Source organism: Manacus vitellinus, unplaced genomic scaffold (genome assembly GCF_001715985.3).
Source record: "Manacus vitellinus isolate BGI_N305 unplaced genomic scaffold, ASM171598v3 ctg7180002429057_pilon, whole genome shotgun sequence".
In the NCBI taxonomy this organism is placed as follows: Eukaryota; Metazoa; Chordata; class Aves; order Passeriformes; family Pipridae; genus Manacus; species Manacus vitellinus.
The window spans coordinates 10,324-15,986 of NW_021937937.1; the positions used below are offsets into that span (position 1 = coordinate 10,324).

The 5,663-nt window shown below is 49.8% G+C and overlaps 1 long non-coding RNA gene across 1 annotated transcript; it reads right to left on the reverse strand.

Annotated features, from left to right (window-relative positions):
* Nucleotides 1–2,303: 2,303 nt before the first annotated feature.
* LOC108643631 lies at nt 2,304–4,798 on the reverse strand. The gene is made up of 2 exons (XR_003916402.1): nt 4,644–4,798; nt 2,304–3,267 (listed from the first exon to the last, which is right to left on the reverse strand). It is a non-coding gene; the product is annotated as an uncharacterized LOC108643631 (long non-coding RNA).
* Nucleotides 4,799–5,663: the final 865 nt, after the last annotated feature.

The following is a 5,663-nucleotide window of genomic DNA, read 5'->3' on the forward strand; positions in this document are numbered from 1 at the left end:
TTCCATGAAGTTCCAAACTGTCCCAGGGTTCCTTTGGTTCCATGAGGTCCCCCGTGTCACACTGGTCACTTGATTCCAGGAGATTCTGCAGTCTCCCAGCTTTCCTTCAGATCCATGAGGCCCTCCAGCGTCACAATGGCCCTTTGATTCCAGGAAGTTCCACACTCTCCCAGAATTCCTCTGCTTCCATGAGCTTCGCAGGGTCTCAATAGGCCCTTGAGTCCATGAGGTTCCAAACTGTCCCAGGCTTCCTTTGGTTCCAGGAGACCCTGAAGTGTCACAACAGCTCATTGATTCCCTGACTTTCTCTGGTGTCACAATGGCCCCCTTGATTCCAACAAAGGCACCCTATCTAAATTTGTTCTTTGCAAACTGTCCTTGCTGTCACCTCCTGGCATGGCCAGGCATGGGCACTGACCACTCACCTGTTTGCACGTGACCAGTGAATCCGAACAATCGGCCCCAAAGACTGCTCAGAGACATTCTTTTATCTTTAAGCAGCAAGGTATTTGTTTATTCAACCTTGGGAGCAAGCCAGCTCGTGCTGGACAATGTTCCTCAACTTGAAAGTGCAAAACTAAGCAAATTTATACGCTTTAGATACAGGGTTACCTCATTTATTATACATATTAATAAGCAGGCTGGTCTCTGGGCAGAGTCTTTCCAGACATGCCCAGTCTTCTACTGTGGGGGGCTTCTCCTCAAGCCTTCATCCCTCTGGTGGTCGCCATGGACGTCTTCCTCAATTTGACCTCTTCAATCAGGTGACCTGAATTCTTCAAGCTTGCAAAATCCTGGCTCTGGGCCTTCTAGATCTTATTCAAACATCTGGGTTACCTAATTTATTACTGTGTGTGTACTACTCCTATTCTTTCTATAATAAGGCCTTTGGTCCAGTGACCAGAACAGAACATGAGATTAACCAGTGCTCCGAAAATGTTCTTCCAGCAAAACAGGTATTGGGTTTCTCAGCAGGCCAAGATATCTCAGTTAACTCTTCTAGGCCTGGCTCCTGTTTCAATCCTCCTTCTGGCCCTTCTTGTGGATGGGCATCACATGAGCACCTCCACTCATCGGGTCCTCCCTAGTGAGCCAGGACTGATGGTAAATGATGGAAGGTTTCTGCTGAGCTCTCCCTCCAGCTCCCTCAGCACCCTTGGATGAATCCCTTCTGGTCCCATAGACTTGGGAGTGTCTCAGTGGCTCAGCAGATCACCAGCTGCTTCCTCCTGGATTACAGAGGGTCCATTCTGCTCCCTGTCCTTGTCTACCAGCCCAGGGGGCTGGTTGTCCTGAGGATAACAGGCCTTTCTGTTAAAGACTGAGGCAAAGAAGGCATTAAATGCCTTGGCCTTTTCCTCATCCTTGGTGACAGTGTTCCCCCCGGTGTCCAATAAAGGATGGAGATTTTCCTGTGCCCTCCTTTTGTTGATGATGTATTATATAAACCCTTTTTATTACCCTTTACAGAAGTAGCCAGATTGAGTTCTAGCTGAGCTTTTACCTTTCTAATTTTCTCTCTACATGGCCTAACAACATCCTTGTACTCTTCCTGAGCTGCCTGCCCCTTCTTCCAAAGGTCATAAACCCTTTTTATTCCCCCAGTCCCAGAAAAGTTCCCTGCTCAGCCAGGCCAGTCGTCTTCCCTGCTGGCTCATCTTGCAGCACACATGGACAGGCTGCTCCTGGGCCTTCAAGATTTCCTTCTTAGAGTATGTCCAGCCTTCCTGGACCTCTTTGTTATTAAGGACTGTTTTGCAGGACACTGTCTCAACCATTTCAGTGTCCTGAACAGGCCAAAGTCCACCCTCCAGAAGTCTAAGGTAGAAGTTTATTGACCCCTTCCTTACCTTTTGATCCCTTAGAAGCTGGACCGGGATGGCCAGACAGAATGCAGAGGGGGTGACCTTGGCCCCCCCGCTGCTGCTGCTTACCCAATTGGATGAACAAGATGATAACCATAGCTGTTGTTTCTTTATTTACTTTTATTTCAATTTTGACATTTGTTCCTTGCATAATTATCTGCATTCAAAATTTGTTCTTAAGGAGTGTCTCAGCTAATATCATCATAGAAAACAAGAAGGGGGTGATGCGGGGAGCATGGAGGAGGAAAGGGAGAAGTTTGCGAGGTGGAGAAGGCAGCTGCGAGAGACCAGAGCTGAAGAGGCGACAGAGGAGGACGTGGATTCTGGGCATTCAGTGTCCAGTTATGAAGACTGAGACTGTTTTACAGACTAGGACTGAACAGGATTGTTAACAAAAGTTACGAATGTATTGTACCTCAGTTTATGCCAAATGTTTTCACAGTTTTCTCCTCATGTTTATTACCTATTTTCTGACTGGCTGCAATCTGCTGCATTGCAGATGTTTTCCTTATTGGCTCCTATTTCTCCCTTATTCCCTCCTTTCCCTTCTGACTGGTCCATGTCCCTGCCTGTCCTATGCTCCTCCCTGGTTTCTGGAACCTTCTCCTGCCGCCCTATGAATAGGGGTGGCACACCCTAATAAGGCTGCAATAGCTTCGAGCTACCACTCTGCACGAACCCCCGGCTGTCGCGGCTTCTCTCCCCTGCGACTGTGACAGATGGTGCCCAACTAGCGGGGCACAGTGGTGGTTCTCTTACTCTAAGGGAACTCCTCTGCCTGCGCAGGGCACAGGCACCCTTGGAAGACAGGTGTTGCCCCGGCCTCAGGAGGAACATGCTAATTCTACACTTGTGCTGTACACATTAACTAAAAACAGAAACGGGAAAGAAGACAGGTAATGCGAGTGTAGTAAACATGTCACAGAAAAATCAGGATTGCAACTGAACACTTCATTCTCCAGGTGAAATGGTTCCCCCACTGCTGTACATCCCAGATTCTTCACACACGCAAAATGTTAAAACACTTAAAATCCAGGATTCCCAGGACTCTGCCTGAGATTTTGTGTAGAGCTCGCTGGGTAATTCAGCTCTGCTCTGGGTTGCACTTTGGCTGCTGTTGCTTTCACTTGTTTGAAACCAGGCAGTGGATGGATCTGCCCTGGCACAGCAGGAACCAGCTCACAGGAGGGAGAAAAGCCCTAACAATTATCTCAGTCTTCCGGCAGCACGAGCACTTCCCAACACAGCAAGCCCAGGGAGTGCAGGGGGTGGGGGGCCAAGCTCAAGAGAAATGTAATGAGTGCCAGACTTTAATTTTGTTGATCAATGCTTCACCAGCTCAGGAGTTGTCTATGCATCTGTATCATGGCCTCGTCTTCTGAAGCACTTTCTATCAGCACACCTGCAAAAGATTAAAGAGCCAAGAGGAAGTGAAAATTAAACACACACAGGAATTGGGTAGAGATCCAGCTACATCTGACTTGGTAGGTTCTGAAAGCTGTGTTTTCAGATGTCTCGTGCCCTGTACAGAATCACAGAAACACAGACAAGGAGAGGTTGCAAGGGACCTCCAGAGATCACCTGGTCCAACCCAGATGGGACACCTGGAGCTGGGTGGTCAGAACCTCCTCCAGGGGATTTTGAATATCTCCAAGGATATCTCCACAATCTCTCTAGGAACTGGTCCCAGTGCTGAGTCACCCTCACAGTAATGAAGTTCTTCCTCGTGTTCAGGTGGAAATTGCTTTGTTTCCCTTTCTGCCCATTGCCTCCCATCCTATCACTCAGCACCACCCAGAAGAGCCTGGCTCCATCCTCCTGACCCTTCAAACACTTGTGTCCACTGATGACATCCCCTCTCAGACTTCTCTTCTCCAGACTAAACAGGCCCAGCTCCCTCAGCCTCTCCAGCCCCTGATCATCTCTGCAGCCTCAGCTGGACCCGCTGCAGGAGCTCCATGTTTCCCTTGTACTGAGGAACCCAGCACTGGACACAGCACTCCAGATGGGCCTCACCAGGGCTGCTCCTCCCTTGGCCTGCTGGCAAAGCTCTTCCGAAGGCAGCCCAGGCAGCCTTGGGCCTTCTTGGCCATTGCTGACCCTTGGCCAGCTCTCTGTCCACCAGAACCCCCAGGGCCTTCTCTGCACAGCTACTTGCCAGAGGGTCAGCCCTGAGCCTGGACTGGTGCCTGCCCTTCTTCCTGACCAGGTTCCTTGAATTGCTTGGATGGGTTGAGTGCAGCAGGGCTGGGGAAAGAGCCCAGGCCCTGTGAGCCTTCCTGAGGCCTTGGCAAAGGCCTGGGGGGCAGGATGGGGGGTAGGGATCATCCCCCTCCACGTCTGCAGACAGCATCCGTGGGCCATGGGAGACAACCCTCCGTCATGAGGAAGGTGAGTGCGTGGGAGGACTGGCAGTGGACACCTTTAGCACCCATCGGGTCAGAGCTGTCCTCACTGCCCTCAAAGACAGGGGAGAGAAGAGGGGCCTTGACCCCCTGCAGGGAACACTTCAGCATGGAGCTGTTTCAGTGTCACGGATCACAAAAGCTGTTTGTTCCCCGTGGGCAGAGGCCCAGACAAGTGGCCTTTAGTCACGGGATGGATTGTGGTGGTGATTCCCAGGACTGAAGGCAGCTTCTCTGGGCCTCTCCCCATGTCAGGGCCGTCCTTCTCCATCCCCTTTGAGGAGCTGTGCAGGACAAACTCACAGGGTGGTTTGCCTGTAGAGCAGCTTTGGCATCCAGAGAGATGGAAGTGCTTGGGAATGGCCCTGCTCACCTTGTTCTATCTCCATGTTTGCTCCGAGGAGCTGAAGGATGTGCTGTTTGGACCCCTGCCTCCCGTAGAATTCTTGTTCCAGAGTTTGAATTCTTTGGCAGAGCTGCTGAAATTTCTTGTCCATCTTGGATTCCTGGGCCCTCATCATTTTCTTCATTTTCCTGTCTGTGAAGGCAGAACAATGATCCTGGGTCACTGACTGTGATGGCTTTGCACAGTTACTGGTGGATTGAGATTGTAAACAAGTCACTCCCCTTTTGTTTCAACCTCTCCCTACTCCTCTCCAATAATGAAGGGACATAATATAATATGTCCTCTCCATATAATGAAGAGATAAAAGTACAAAAATAACAATTTAAAAAGGAAATAGCAGGAACTCCAAAGAACCAAGGGAAAATGGTTTAAGCTAAAAAGGCAGAAATTGTTTCCTAGTCCCCCTACCCCGGGACAGAAAAGCCCCAAATGGCAGCTACCACATGGTTGCCACAAGCAAAGCCAAAACATTGGGAGGCTGCCCTGCCCTCTGGACCATGCAGGGGAAAAGAAACAAATTAAACCAAACCATAGCAAACAGGTTCTCAAAGACCCACCCTCCAGGATGAGGGGATGGGGTGAATATTCATCACAAAGCTCCACGCCCTGGCTTTGGAACCATAACACTGATGCTTCCTCCTTGAGAGGCAGACCAGCTCTCTGACACAAGGATGCCCAAAGGCTCTGATTTAAGCTCCCTGCCAGAGGCTCATCTTCTTAGAACTCTCCTCTGGGTGTATATTTTCCTTCCTCACTCCCCCTCAGAAATCCTCAGCTCACAGGAATTCAATTTTGTGATGGAGGTACAATCTGGAAATGGTTTTCCCTTTGTCTTCTATCTTTTAGCAGGGAGGGAACAAGAAACTCGGAGCACATTTTCCTCCCTTTTCAGCCTCTCATTGGTGCTTTCTGTAGCTCAATTAAATATGGTTTCAGCTTTGAAAAGGGGGCCACAGGCTTCATCCTAAGGCCACAGTGCCCTGAGCC